This window comes from Euphorbia lathyris, chromosome 4 (genome assembly GCF_963576675.1).
Source record: "Euphorbia lathyris chromosome 4, ddEupLath1.1, whole genome shotgun sequence".
Lineage (NCBI taxonomy): Eukaryota > Viridiplantae > Streptophyta > Magnoliopsida > Malpighiales > Euphorbiaceae > Euphorbia > Euphorbia lathyris.
The window spans coordinates 6784442-6801040 of record NC_088913.1 but is presented as its reverse complement, the minus strand read 5'-3'; the positions used below and the strand labels follow the sequence as shown (position 1 = coordinate 6801040).

Below are 16599 nucleotides of genomic sequence, written 5' to 3'. Positions count from 1 at the left end.
CGGAAAAAAAAGAGAGTTTTTAGCATATTATTCCATAATGCATAATATATAATCGAAAATGCCAAATTAAGACAACTCAAAGGACCAAAATGAATTTATTTAGAAATAATAAAAGACTACCCAAAGGACAGCCACCATATCATCTTCTTAAATCTTCTCATCTCCTTCCAAAGAAAGCAAGACATCCACAAAATCAGAGTTAAGAACCATCTCCTTAAGCTTTTCACTAATTTTATATTCATGAATGATCTGCTTCATTAATTTCTTAATATGTGGAACAAGAGCAGAACAACGTTGTTGAATTCTAAAAGGATCATAAAAATAACACATCCATGGTAAAAAATCAGACCAATTAAAAGCACCAAGCAGCTCAAACCCCTCATTAACAAGTTCCTTCAACTCCCCAACTTCTACATTAGCTTCTCCAAGCTCATATCTTTTCCCAAAAACAGTCCCCATTATGTTATTAAGTGACGCATTCTGGAGATGCTTCCGAAGATAAACAGCTCCATTAATTAAATTTTCATTTCTTATATCATTCAACATTTTATCACAGTCAAGCTGCCTTAACGGCGCTCGTAAGCCGCAATTCGTTTGGGGGAGAATAATGAGTGGAAGCAATTCTTCGGAGATTCCTCCAATACGCACCGTTTGGAGCGAACCCAATGGCTCAGCTAAACATGAGAGATTTAGCCGACTGTTTAATGGGTGGGTCAGCGAAATGAAGAGAGGTTAAGATTTCTTTAGCAATGTGAGGATTGCAAGTGATGATAGTAGGAATGGAGCCTAAGCTGAAAGCCATTAAGTTAGTGGCAGAGAGAGATGAAGCGATTGAAGAAAGTGTAATCGGTGGCTTAGAGTGAATAAACTGCCGATAAAAGCAAGGCTTTTTTGGACCGGGAATAGGGACGGTTCCGATGTGGTTCCGGCCGTTTTTCCAAGCATGGCCGTCGGGTGAGAGAGCCCAAGTTACAGGGTTATGACTGAGAAAGTGATAAGGACAAATATGAGGAAGAAAGGGTTTAAGAGGTTTAGAAAGATGAATGGGAGACAGGGGTTGAAGAGAAGAGAGAGAAATGGGGGAGAGATATTGAAGGAAGAAGATAGGGATATTTTAGTCATTTCATAAAGAGTGGGTTCCAGTTTTTTTAATTCTACAATTAAAAATGCTGACGTGGCATAGTTGACCAGCGTTGACCGGTCATAAAAACCGGCTATACACTTTAGTGGGAGGTCACCTAAAGCTCGTACGGTTTAGTGTGACAAAATTTTGGTTGTACACCAAAGTGTGATTTGGGGTAAAAGTTATACACCACATATGTAATTTACCCCTAAAAATTCTGCATCAGGCAAGTCTAAGGAGGAGAAATGGTGCTCGTATTGTAGAAAAAGGGGTCATGAAAGAAATGAGTGCTTCAGAATTAAGGGGTATCCAGACTGGTTCAAAGGAAAAAGAATTGAAGGACCAGCCAAACACCAAGCAAATATGATGAATGAGCAGCAAAATCCAATTGAAGAGGACTCAGACTTGGAAATTGAAGGGTACAAAACTGATGCAGTGAAGTTGATGATACAGCAAGAAGTTCAAAGGATCACGCGAGGCAAAGCTCCACAAGATAATTCTCATCAAGATTTTTCTGCTTTTGCTGGTGCATGCTCAGGTATGAGTCTATCCCACACTCATGATGATCTTAATGTTAACAATGCATGGATAATTGACTCCGGAGCCACTACACATATGACATATGATTTGAGATTACTAAAGAATGTAACAACGTTGCAGATTCCGAAAAGAGTATTCTTACCAACTGGAGAAGCACAATTGGTAGCATATCAAGGCATTGTGTCATTTAAAGAGGGTCTTAATTTGATGAATGTGCTTTATATCCCTAATTTCAAGTACCATTTATTATCTGTGAGCAAATTGCTTCAAGATCAACAAATGTCAGTGAAATTTTGGTCTAAGTACTGCATTTTGCAGGACCAGGCATGTTCTAAGGCTTTAGCTGTGGGCAGGATGCATGAAGGATTATACTATCTCAGTCAAGGTTCTTTTGATAAAAAATGTAATAGAAGAGGCTATTGCAAATAATGTAGTGTGTGCTGTAACTGAGAAAGACAGTAAGAGTATAGAATTGTGGCACACGAGATTAGACCATATTTCTAAGGAGAAGTTTAAACATTTGTTTCAATTACCAAATGTGTACTCTGAGATTTTCAATGAATGTGATGTTTGTATTCGAGCTAAATACAACAGGAAACCATTTCAACATAGTGAAATTAAAACAAAGCAAGCCTTTGAATTAGTTCACATGGACTGTTGGGGGCCATATAGACAGTGCTCCATGACAGGGGATAGATATATGCTCACAATTGTAGATGATTTCACTCGAGTTATCTGGATTGTACTATTTAAACATAAGCATCAAGTGACACAGCTGTTGCAGGATTTTATCAGACTTGTACAGACACAATTTCAAGCGACCATAAAATCTGTAAGAACAGATCATGGTTCGGAATTTCTAAGTCACAGTACTCAGCAAGTGCTCAAATATTTTGGCATATTGCATCAAAGATCTTATGTTTATACCCCTCAGCAGAATGGGGTTGTGGAGAGAAGACATAGGAGTCTGGTTAATGTTGCTAGAGCTCTTCTAAAACAAGGAATCCTGCTAATGGTGGTTATATATGAAACAGAATTTAGTTTGCTAAAATACCCCATCAGCAGTTACTAAAATACCCTCACTGATTATTAGCTAAATACAAGAATGTCCCTTCTCCTTATTATCCTAATATTCCAATACCCCTTCCTCAAGTTGAAATACACTGCATTATTTCAACTTGACATTAAAACAAATCAACTTTCTTCCTCTTGAACTTTGTATATCTGCATTCTGTGTAAAGCTGTTGCCATTTGATTTCCTGTCAAGGGTTTTGTAAGCAAATCAGCCAACTGCTCAGTAGTGCAAACATAAGGTGTATGTATAAATCCCGACTCCATATGCTGCCTGACAATGTGGCAGTCAATCTCAACATGCTTCATCTACTCGTGGAAGACATGATTGGCTGCTATATGTATGGCAGCTTGGTTATCACAATAGAGTGGTATAGGCAATTGAAGTTGATACTGAAACTCACTTAGTAGATAAGACAACCACTTTAATTCACATGATGCAGTTGACATAGCTCTATATTCTGCCTCTGCAGAACTTTTACTGCATGTTCCTTGCTTCTTAGATTTCCAGGATATCAAGTTGTTACCAACAAAAACACAATACCCTATCACTGACTTCCTTGTTATCTTATATCTGCTCCAATCTGAATCACAGTAAGCCTCCATCTGAGTTAAGTTTCCATTACAACTATAGTATAAACCAGTATGCACTGATCCCTTCAAGTACCTGACCACATACATTGCTTCATCCATCTGTACAATAGTAGGACTATTCATGTATTGTGATAGCTGCTGGGTTGCATATGCAATATCAGGCCTGGTGAAGCCTAAATAAAGCAACCTGCCAACCATTCTTCTAAACCTCTCAGGTTTTGAACATAATGGAGACTCATCCTCAAGCTTGATTCCACTCTGAAAAGGGCTAGTAATGATGTGTGCTTCATTCAAACCAGCATCATTAATAAGATCTTTAATATACTTGGATTGTGAAATCATCAAACCCTGGTCTGATCTAGCAAGCTCAATACCCAAAAAGTATTTAGCCTCTCCCATGTCTTTTATGGTAAATGAATCATCTAATGCTTTCTTAGTTTCCATGATTAGTTTCATAGATGTGTCAGTGATGAGAACATCATCTACATAAACTATCAAGGCTAAGAATTGACATGCAATTTTCTTAGTGAAAAGACAGTAATCATGAATAGATTTCACATACCCCAATTGAATAAGCTTTTCAGTGAAAGCCTTATTCCATTGTCTTCCTACCTGCTTCAATCCATACAAAGATTTTTCCAGTTTGCAGACCATTCCTTTACTGTCATATCCCTCAGGAGCTTCCATATATAATTCTTCTTCAATGTTGCCATGTAAATAGGCATTATTGATATCTATCTGTTGAATAGGTCAGTTATTTTTGTTGCTACAGCCAAAAACATTCTTACAGTAGTTACTTTTGTGACTGGTGAGTAACTATCATGATAGTCAATCCCATATCTCTGGTTGTACACTCTGGATACAAGTCTGGCCTTATGTCTTGATACAGTTCCATCATCAGCATATTTAACCTTGAATATCCATCTAGATGTGATTGTTGCCTTCCCCTCTGGTAATGTGACCAATTTCCAGGTATGATTCTTTTCCAATGCTGCTATTTCTTCTGCCATGGCCTTATGCAGCAATGTTGCTCAACATCTATCCCACTAAGGTCCTGAAATGGAAATCACCTTATGAAAAACTATATAACAGACAACCTGCATACAGAGATCTTAGAACCTTTGGCTGCCAAAGCTATGTTATGAACACTGATCCACAAAAGAGCAAATTTGCTGATAGAGCAATAAGAAGCGTTTATTTGGGAGGATCAGCAGGTCAGAAAGGATGGAAGGTGTACAGACTTGATACACATAAACTGTGTATCAAGAGATGTTCAATTCCAAGAGCACATTTTTCCTTATGCCCATAACATTTTAACTAGTTCTTGTGATGCAGGAAATTCTCAAAAAGGTGTAATACCACTACCAAGTGAGGAGCTACCTGATCAAATTGAAGATTTATCTCTCCAAGATACATCTCCATCTCAGAATACACTGCAGACTCCACTATCAATGTCTGCACCATCAATTGCAGATATTGAAAGTCAAGAACATGTGTCTCACTCACCTGAACCAAGAACCTCTGAAATTTCAACAACACATGTCCCAATTGATTCAGAACAATTTGATATCACAGTGACCAGGGGTGATATAAGACCTACTAGGCATGTTAAGAAGCCTGGTTGGATGGAGGATTTCATAGTCAACCAAGCCTCAGTAAATGAGGCAGTTTTTAAATATACACCTGCTCACATAGCATTTCTCACTAAGTTAGATGAGCAAAAGGAACCTAGAAGATACAAGGAAGCCAAAGGGGTCCTAGAATGGGAAGAAGCCATGCAACAGGAAATTAAAGCTTTGGAGACAAACCAAACTTGGGATTTGGTACCTCTGCCTCCTGGCAAGAAGTCAATCACTTCAAAGTGGCTGTTTAAAATTAAAAGAGCTGCAGATGGCAGTGTAACTAGGTACAAGGCACGCCTGGTAGCAAGAGGATATGACCAAGAGTATAGAGTAGATTATCATGATAGTTTTTCACCTGTAACTAAGGTTACTAATGTTAGAATTTTTTTAGCGATTGCTATCACTAATCAATGGCCAATTTAGCAAATAGACATCAACAATGCATATTTGCATGGCACCATTGAAGAAGAACTCTACATGGATCCACCTGCAAGATATTCAAAGGCTCAACAAGGCATGGTTTGCCGATTGAAGAAGTCCTTATATGGACTAAAGCAAGCAGGAAGACAATGGAATAAGGTCTTCACTGAACAGCTGCTACAATTAGGCTTTACTAAGTCTATACATGATTATTGGCTCTTCACTAAGAAAGCAGGAGGTGAGTTTTTGGCGCTAATAGTTTATGTTGATGATATACTTATCACAGGCACCTCTATGACTATGATTGAGGAAGTTAAGTCAGCACTTGACAAAAGTTTCACAATCAAGAACTTGGGAGAAGCTAAATACTTCTTGGGAATAGAACTGGCCAGATCAAGTCGGGGATTAATGATAACACAGTCCAAGTACATCAAAGATTTAGTGAAGGAGGCATGTTTGGATCAAGCTACAATCACCACAAGTCCGTTTCCTGCAGGACTCAAATTGGATGTAGCAGGGACAAATTATGATAAACCAGAAAGATACAGGAAACTTGTTGGTAAATTACTCTATCTTGGCTTCACTAGGCCTGATATTGCTTTTGTGACTCAACAATTGAGTCAGTATATGAGTAAACCAACAGTGTTGCAGATGGAGGCTGCTCTATATGTAGTAAGATACTTAAAAGGCACTAGTTCAGTGGGGATCTATTATGACTCTCAATCAAACTTAAGTATCATGGAACGTTTTTGTGATTCTGATTGGGGAAGATGCAAGATTACAAGGAAGTCTGTCACTGGATACTGCGTTTTTATGGGAAATTGCTTAGTCTCTTGGAAGTTGTTTCCAAGGGACTGTTAGTAGAAGTTCAGCCGAAGCGGAATATCGAGCAATGGCAACAGCATCATGTGAGCTTAAATGGCTATCTTTTCTGTTGAAGGAATTCAACATAGAGCCAAAACTTCCTATTTCATTACGATGTGACAATCAGGCAGCAATTCACATTGCAGCCAATCATGTGTTTCATGAAAAGATGAAACATGTGGACATTGACTGCCACATAGTGAGAGAACACCTGGAACAGGGGTTTATCAAGACTCCTTATGTGACTTCTGCAAATCAAGTTGCAGACATGCTCACTAAAGCTCTAACAAGACCACAGATGGTGGGATTCTTAAACAAGATGAAGATTGTTCAGTGTGCTTCATCTTGAGGGGAGGATACTGAAGAGTAGAAGAAGTGGTTAAGATTTAGGGGTGGCTATTAAATACAACTGTCAAAGAGGAATAAAAACAGAATAAAAAAGGAATAAAAATAGAATAAAAAGGAGTAGTGATCTAGAACATTCCAATTGTACTTTTCTATATAAACTAGACTTGTGTCTATTATTCAATAAGATGAATTCAAGGTTCAGTTTATTTTCCTCTCTTTGGTGTTGTTAATAGTTTCATCATACACAACACCTCCAACATAATTCAACCCATTCCCTTCATTCACAACTTTTCCCCCATGATGCAATCTAATTGTCAATTTACCCATCCTGTTCACTAAGATAGACAAAACAGCATAAAGAAAGCAATCCATGACAGATATCAATGAAAATGCATTATTTATGTATGTAAAGAATGATCACATAGTTCACATTTAATCTCAAAAATACTTAAATAGTAAATCCAATAACCATATAATATGAAAAAAGAGGAATAAAAATGTATTAGAACACTTAAATACTAACCTTGACTTCAAATCCACTGAGAATGACAAAACGAAACCCTAATTCAATTTGTTTTGATCAATACCCAAAATCCAACAATAGCAGACGAAACTAAACCTTAACATCTAAACCTAGAATAAACCCTAAAATGGAACATCATCTGGGTTCGAAATCATTTTAATCTTTAATCTGTAATCTTTAGTTCTTGAGAGAATGAAGTAATTTGAGGGATTCAAAATGATTCACGAGACTCGACTTATAGGTGAAACGATGTCTGTGTAGATATTGCGTTTTTTTTGTCTTTCCAGATTACTTTGCTGACATGGCGCTTTTTTTACAGTCAGCAGCCACGTGTCGAGAGCGAAGTCAACAAATAGGCGCGTGTTGCTCACGAGTCAATGGTGATTCTGCCATGTCAGCAACCAAGAGGTTAAGTGGTTCATTTTTTCCAAGTTGAGGGGGCTAATAGGACGTCCCAAGAGTTGAGGGGGCAAAGTGACCAAAATGACCAAGTTTAGGGTGCTAGATAGGGTTTAAGCCTTAAAAAAATGTAAACTTGCTATATTAAATACAATTACCTATATTAAATACAATTGTCTACCTCCTCCCTCAAGTTTAGTCCGTTTGGCGAAAATGCTCAACTTGTTTCACAAGAAATGAAAACAATCCTTAGCCAAAGGTCTGATAAGCACAAACAACTTGATCAGCCATAGAAACATAATGAACCTGAATGTGTTTGTTGTGTAGAGCTTATCCATTTCTTTGTAGTTGAAGGAAAGTTGGCTTTCTTTCCATTCTATTTTGTTGAGTTGCTTACTATTATCTAAAAGGTTGTAAAAAGCCGTAGACGACAGTGGGGCGGATAGAACCCTCGAGTATTAGTCTGGGATTAATGGAACTTGTATATTTATATTTTTTATTCACTACAAGAAAAACCCCTATCACCGACGGCATCAATCCGTCGGTGATGGACTAATTTGCGTCGGTGATCATTATCACCGACGGAATACCGACAGATTCACCTGTCTCGGCGTTGACCTCATAGGTAAGCAGTTGCGAGAAACTTTTACCGACACAAAAATTTCACCGACACAACTTGTAGTCGGTGTTATGTGTCGGAAATTCCGACTAATTTTAGTTGGTGACTTGCATCGGAGATTCCGACAACATTACCTTCCCAAATGTGTCGGTGATCTATTTTTCGAAATATTTATTTAAATAACTCACCGACGGATAATGCATCGGAATTGTAAATCGTTTTAAATTAATTTTATTTAGTCAAATATATATATATATATATATATAAAACAGAAATCAAAAGATATTACAGGGAACACAATTGTACATACATTTTTCAACAATCTTACAATATTTATTTCTAAAAATTACAAAAAGCTCTGTGACTACATCGCTAAAGCATCTATAGATAAGTTGAACATAAATACATGTGTGTTAGATGGCATGTATTTATAATATGGCTCAGTTTTAGAATAGCTGCACAAAATATGCTGAGATACCGAATCTCTAGCTAAAATTGGACTGAAAATTTCTTCAAGTTATGAACTAAAGCGTACCACTTTTCACAGCATCTATCATATTCCCAAACTTCCATTGTATCATATCCCTAACTCCTGCAAATTGGACCTATATGCAGAATAAAATTAAAAACAGAGTATTTAGTCAGCGGAAACCTATGAAATCAAATGGATATTTCTAAACTCATGTAGTATGGTTTTACCTCAAAACATCTTTAGATTTGATTCAACTTTCCATTCACTATAATCTGCAAAACAACAATCAAGCAATAATCCCCCATTAGTATGTAAGAATCAAACCACGTTAAAGACTAGGAGAACTTGTAAAGTACATTTAAAGTGAGATTTACCCCAATTTTCGAATGTACTGAAAAAACAAATCAGTTGCACTACCCCTCATAAGCAAATAAATGGAGTTAAAATGTCAAATCGAACAAGAACATCCCATCCACGTTAGGAAAAATAATGGGATCTTTTATAATCCATGTCAACAATCAAGGGAATGGCTTGGTATTCCTTATTTAACTCCTATACTCAATAGGTATTAAAGGAATCATCGTGTGTCAAGGGAATAACGGTTCTGTCAAGTTTTTCATCCAAATTGGGTAAGTCGAGGGCCAAACTTGACCAAAAAATAGGTCACGGGCCAAATGAAAATTTTGGATAGATTAAGGGCAAAATACGGCTTTAACCATATATTTGTGAACCAACCATACCATCATGGTATATATATATATATATATATATATATATATATATATATATATATATATAGTAAAATTGCATTCTTAAAAGATGTGCATATTGAGACTATTTAGAGCTAAACTAACAAAGACATCAAAAAGTTTGGGTAACTTGCCCAGATAAAAAGAGCAGCAGCACACTATTTAAGCTGTGAATGGAAAATGAGGAAACTGCTTCTATCGTTCCACATTCAACATGTCATAATCATTGTAAGAATTACCAACATTTACAATGTACTTTGAGATCATTTATAAAGGATAGATTTCTAACCTGTAGTTTCGCATACTCTTGGACACATTCTCCAGCCAAGTTCCTGACGTTATTATATCATATTAATAAAACTAAAACCTGAATTGGGTATGATGTATCATTAACTTCAAAAATTGAATATAAGAATCTTAGAAGTGGACGTATTATATAGATGCTACACAGGCAAATTATGGAAAGCATGGTGAGAACAAAAAAAAATTGATCACTTAAACTACATGAGTGATACAACTAAAGCAATAAAGTTCCAAGGTGATAGAAGAGAGCATAAAAGAGAGACAGAGCACCAAGTCTTAGTTTATTGTAAGGTCATGCAAAATCAATATGTAAGAACTAAAATTACATATATATAACTACTATTATTCAACTACAATCACTAATTAATTTACAAATAACTAGTACGAATTCTTGAATGGAACATGAAATGCATAGCTCACAATCTATCCATGTTTATAATTAAAATTGGATACAGTGATTAATGATTCTTATTAGACAAAACCAACCTATAAACTGTTGCTACTCAACAATCTTGTTTATATTGCATTGAATGGTTTCAAAGTGAGGAGGCATGCTACCCAACAAAAGTAAGCATATGAGAAAAGTGCAAGAGATGGCTTTCCAAACATATTACATCATATATATGCTTGATATATTACATACATCAGTACTTACTGAACTTCTATATCTCTTTCCCATATTCATAATGACATTTTATTCTCATATTCTTTGTTACTGATCTCTTCAAGCAAATTTAGCTAAAGGACACCAAATTTATTACACTCCTATATTGTTCACTTTTAACTCATCTCTTCAATATATAAAAAAAAGACCTAATTGAAGACATAGAAAGGAAATGAAAATGAAATAATCATACCCATCCATCCATGCCGCCTGTTGTGGTGGCTGACTTTGATTTCTTTACCCTTAATTGGCATCTCCTGATTCCTTACAGAAGATTCTTAAAAAAACAGAGGACCTCATGTCAGTATAACAAGAGGGAATTCCAAACCCTAACAATCAATGGAGCAGATAAACTATATATATAAAAAAAGAAATATTACCTCTTCACAGTCTTCTTGAGCCTACGATGCTTACCGAAGGAGGTTTCAACCATATTTGCTTGACAAACATTTCAATGCTTTTGGAGCTCCAATTTCACCAAAAAATTGACCCAGAAAGAATAAAAATCAAAAGAGGAACTTTAGATTTCCCAGAGAGAGAGAGAGAGAAAACAACTCCAAAAATGAAGAACATAGAAGCATTCTAGTATGCTGAAACTCATTCAAGTAAGAAGGATTTAGGGCTCTATTTTCATTTCCCTCAACCAGAAACCCAGAAACCAAACAACACAATCAACATAAAACAACCAAAACAAACTAACAACACCCCCAACAATAGCAATCACAACCAACAATAACCATAAGAAACATCAAATCAAAAGCAAGCACTAAAGAGTGTGAGACCTTTACCTGGAAAGAGGAGATTAAGGGAAAAAGATCTTGGGAGCAACGAGGAGTTAGAGAAGTGAACCGTAGAAGAAGTAGAGAGCTGTGCGTAAAACATAATAGGGTGGGGGAGAGCGAGCTACAAGATCCACGACATCGTATTGGTGGTAATCGGCCGACAATGGTGGAGACAAGGAGGGGAGAAAGGCGAGATGTATCTGGAGAGAGTAGATCGAGCATATCACAGAATTCCTAGAGGTCAGACAGAGCAGATAGAGCAAAGAACCAGAACACTACGTAGAGGATTTGGGTTAGAGGAAGAACCATGTGAGAGCGCTGGTGTTGATGGAAGCCGATTCTAGTATCACTGGACGTGAAGAGAAACGCAGGGAGAAGCGGCCAGAAGGATCTAGGTTTTTGATTGAGAGAGGAGGGGAAAATAATTAGGCTAACACTGAATAACCTCCTTATATATTTATCTTTTTCCTTTTTATTTTTTATGTAATAAAATTATAGATTTAATTTTATTTTTTTAATACTTAGTCACCGACCCATATTATGTCGGGCCTTGTAAACTCCCCGTTGGAGACTTCACCGACATTTGTAATCACCTATGCCAAATGTCGGTGATAGAAGAGGAAATAATCCTTCCAATAATCAGCTACACATTTGTATAATGTGTTGGTGTTTGGGTAGGTAATTTCCGACCCACGTTTTGCATCGTATTTTGTCGGTGATTCCGACATCTAATCAGTCCATGCAGCCTCGTTTTAACAGTGGTAATTTTATATAGATAAGTAATTTTGATGAAGAACAAGTTGATCCTTACTTGTATAGAATTGTGTGATACACTACAAAATTTTCATTTATGCATGAAATTTATGATGGCAAAGGGCTCTTAGATGGTTGGTTTATTTTTTATGGTCAGAATTTGAAAAGAACGCCATAAACACTCTCATACGTCTACAATTCTGAATAAAAAAGCAAGAAGTTCAATTACCATAAACTATAATTAAGAAGAGGAAAAAATAGGCGATAGACCACTGCAGCACCTGGTAATAGAGAACTAAATTCAAATATTTAATTATCGGTATATATAATTAAATATTCAATAGAGAACTACATTGGTTAGTCGTTTAGTATCAAATATATTATTAAGGTTTCGATTATTTTTGTAACAGAATAATATCTCTTCAAAATCTATTTATATACCTGTTACAAATCGTCTATGATAACAACCAAAAAGTTGAACTTCCTCTGGATTTGGGCAAGAAATTAGAATAACAGAGGAAGAACAATTCAACACCAACTTTTTCAAAGATTTTGAAGAAATACCATCCACTTTACACAGAGTATGGTATGTTATTTCAAAAGATTCAAGTGATGGACTACCAAGTAGAATATTTTGAATCTCTTTACCAGACAACCTACAACCTTTTATATTCAATGAATTAAGATGTGCCCAGCTTACACTCCTATTAGGCAGTGAAGCAATAAAATCACAATTATAAATCTGCATTTTAACCAAGGAAACACTGTTGAACATGAAAAGGAGAGAAGTAGAGAAGTAGAGGATCACTTGCAGCATTATAACCATCTGATTGTATGTGAAATTTCTTGATCTTGGATCTGTCGTAGAGAAGTAGAGTATTGTCAATAAATCTAGAGAATTTTTCATCAGACATACCAGACTGATGAAAGATGAGAACCGGAACACTAGTCCATTGACGGTGCCATCTCTTAGATAAAACACTAGTCTGAATAGCTTTTTTGGTTGATGGCAGAAAGGAGAGGATATGTTGAATGAGGGAGTCCGGCAATGCACTGATTAAGTCTTATTCCTGGTCTTGCAACTTCTGCCTTTTGCTTTCCTCATCCATTATAGTGGTTGCTCTCAAAGACTATAATCTAATTGAATATTTTTGGGTGTATGTCCGATGACTATATATAATGTCCATAATGTATGCGTCTCTTGGAGTCCTTCAAACGTGAAAGTTTTTCATTTCAAATTTGGTGTCTTTCCAGTTAAACAACCATACGTGGAAATTATAATGGAATTTATTAGGGGTTGATAGTACCAAAACAATTGGATTTTAGGGATTTGTTTCTGTCTTTTCAAGTTCCTTTCTTGTTTAAATTCTCAAAAAACGTAAACAAATACTGATGTATGGTTTAATTATGTATTAACTAAAATCAAAGGGGAATCAAAGAGACACTTACATTACCTATATATATAGGTAGGCCTTCCATCTTATCAGTATATTTCTGCAGCAGCCTAGCGTTGGTTACATCTTGGACAGGGAAAATGGGAAGAAAGAGGGTGAAGTTGGACGGAAAAGAAGACCGAATTAGTGATTTGCCGGATTTCATTATTCACCATATCCTTTCCTTTTTGCCATCAACCAAACAAGCTATTCAGACTAGTTTTATCGAAACGTTGGCTAAATCAATGGGCTTGTGTCCCTGTTCTCATCTTTCGTTCATATGGTACGTCTTCTGAAAACTTCATTCAATTTGTTGACAACACCTTAATTCTCAACGACTGCGCGAAGATTAAGCAATTTGACCTGGAATATCCTTTTAGTGAAAAGAAGTATTCTGATTTTGCTGCAAAAATCCATTTTGCAACAAGAAAACATGTGGAAGAGTTAAATTTGAGTTCAAGCACAGGAGAGTCTTTAATGTTACCGAAATTCCTATTCAACAATGCTTTAGTGGTTAAATTGAAACTCGGAAATTGTACTTTTGTGCCTAATGAAAAGTTCAATTGGGGATGTCTCACTGCACTGGATATGGGATGTTGTAGCTTGCCTGAGCAAACAATTGCACATATTCTATCAGGAAGTCCATTACTCAAATCATTACAATTAAGCCACTGTTATGGCTTTGATGATATTGTTATTGTTTCCCAATCATTGGAAAGATTGGTTTTACAGCATCTTTTTAATATTGAAAACATTTCCTTACTTGAAATTTCATGTCCAAATCTAAAGGAATTATCTCTCAAATTTATGATTATAAATGATAAAATGGTGATTGGACAAGCCATTGAAAATGTTCTATCCGTCAGTTCCTTGCTTGAGTCAATTGAGTTAATGGGCTCTGGTTTGCCTGATCAGTTGGTTATTGTTTCCAAGTCCTTGAAAAGATTGGCTATAAAAAAATGGGGCAGTAAGTGTTTTGATGTTGAAATTTCATGTCCAAAACATGGAAAACTGAATATTAAGGTTATATGAATGTATTATAAAGTTTTTGGACTAACAGTTACTACCAGGATCATTGGCTGTTGGAAGAGACATCATGAACATGAACCTAGCTAAATTTTGTTGGATTTCTACTCAAGAATGCAAGTGTGGTTGAAAACATGATCTTTGTGTTAAAGATCGTGGAACAACTTTTTTGTAGTCTTTTCTTCCATTGTTGGCTTTCCATTTATTGTTAAGTTATTTTGTTAACAGTTCATTCAAGAGTAGATTGTCAAGTTCTTTAAGTTTTATTTGAATTGTGTAATTATATTTTTGAATGCTTTAATTTGAAGTGAACAATCAAGAGTTATGATGGGTCCTGCAAATCCATTAACAACAACAACATTTGTTTAATACATAATTACACATCTAAATTTATAGTACGTTGTCTTTTGACAATTTGTGCTTATATTTTCACTTAACACATCTGCAACAACTGTGCGATTTGGATTTATTAAATATTTGATATTTGAATAGTAAAAAGTATAAGTCAGATTTGTAAATTTATATTAATAAGCTAGAACATCAAAATAGAATGAATGATTCGATAATATTTTACTTATGGTAAGTTTAAATATTTTTGTAAAATTTATCTTTTAAACAATCCAATAAGTTCAACTCAAGTATTGTAAATTAGAGTATTGATGTTCTAACTTATGTGACACTTTTCAATGGTGAACTTTTAGATAATTAAGTAAAGTATCATGGACATAATAATATTTGCAGGTCTAATTCATCACAAGATTTTTAACTTTACTGAATAATTTGATTAGTCTCTACAATTTTGGAAATATCAGAATAGTTTCCTGAACTTAGGGGCCAATAAGTCTGTTGAATAACTCATTTTAAGTAAATTGAGGGCATTAATAAAATATTTCTAAAATTTTAGGGATCAATCATATTATTTACTAAGTATAGAGGCTCCAAATATATTAAAGATAAGGTCCAAATTTGTTACTTTTGTTTTTTTAAAAGGGAAGATTTATACCTAACATATAAAACAGTAAATTTTAATATTATAATGTTTTCAAGCAACACCAAGGATACATTTGTTTTACTTATTGTTTGTTGTTTGCTGTTAGAAAAAACTGTTTTTCCAAAAAGAATGGATTCTCAGTTTTTTGTAAAATGCTACTTTTCATAGGTAAAAGACAAACAAGAGATAAATAACCGAACACTTAAAACTCTCATTTTTCAAATGAAAATGCAAACAAGAGCCCGAAAATGAGCTACCAAACACCCTAAAAGTTTACCTATGTAATGTATTAAATATTTTAGGCATTTTTTCGTGAGTAACCTATCTGTGACAGACTTAATTATTGGTATTGTGGCAGTATTTTGTAAATGTGTTAGTAATATAGTAAAGGAAGGTTTGATGTGACAGTTAAATAACTGGTCACAAAGCGGTAAATTAGTCTATTCGGAGGTTGATTCTATTCTGAAGATAAGGGTTTGAAGGTTGATTCTAATTTCGATTCTCGCATTCAGTCTGAAGAACATTGTAGTTAAATGTAGCAACGAATATCTGCTAAACTATCTATCTAATATCTATTACCATTTTGTCAATTGTGATGAAGATGTAGTTTTATGTTTTTGAAATGTAGGGAAATTATTATTTATCTACTTATTTATCAAACAATTTCTTCAATTAGTGGAATATTCTATCAGGATTTGTGGAATATTCTATCACACAGATGAACCAATATCTGTCTCCTTACGGGCACACTAATATAATTTTAGCATGTAGCACTGAATATCTTCTAAGCTATCTAATTTTTCATTTTGTCAATTGGGAAGCTGTAATTTCTATGGTTTTTTAATACAATTTTTATTGATATAGAAGGATTTTTTTAACACTTTCAAATTGTTCATTTTTCAATTAAATTTTGTTATTATTTTTTTGGGAGGGAATCCAACTTATAAAACACATCAAATTTCCTTTAACAAAGGCATGTAATAAAAGTCCACAAACAAAAATATATATATATATATATAAAGTTAGGATTAAGAGGTCCATTCCATTGTTATAAGTTATTCTATCAAGTTACTTTTTGTTTTTCCAATTATATTTAAAAAAATCTTATTCACCTTTTGAATTTACAAAGTATTGCCATCTCTTTAGGATTAATTGAGTATGGATCTAATTAATCTGACCCGTTCGAAATGGAACGGGTCAAGCCCATCTTAAGAAATGGACAATTAGGGTTTTAGCTTCCTATAAATAGGCTTAACCCTAATCACAACATAAGATAAGAGAAAGGTTGCCTCCTCCTCCTCCT

At 35.1% G+C, this 16599-nt stretch overlaps 1 long non-coding RNA gene and 1 pseudogene across 3 annotated transcripts; both read right to left on the bottom strand.

Annotated features, from left to right (window-relative positions):
* Positions 1-99: 99 nt before the first annotated feature.
* LOC136227036 (cytochrome P450 78A7-like) lies at positions 100-1205 on the bottom strand (annotated as a pseudogene).
* A 7164-nt stretch (positions 1206-8369) lies between these two features.
* LOC136225730 (uncharacterized) lies at positions 8370-11526 on the bottom strand. Of its 3 annotated transcripts, none has more exons than XR_010687265.1 (6): positions 11400-11526; positions 10692-11293; positions 10505-10588; positions 9634-9676; positions 8823-8867; positions 8370-8728 (listed from the first exon to the last, which is right to left on the bottom strand). It is a non-coding gene; the product is annotated as an uncharacterized lncRNA (long non-coding RNA). The 3 variants fall into 3 exon arrangements; XR_010687266.1 differs by having other exon boundaries at positions 10692-10777; positions 11100-11520; XR_010687264.1 differs by having other exon boundaries at positions 10692-11519.
* Positions 11527-16599: the final 5073 nt, after the last annotated feature.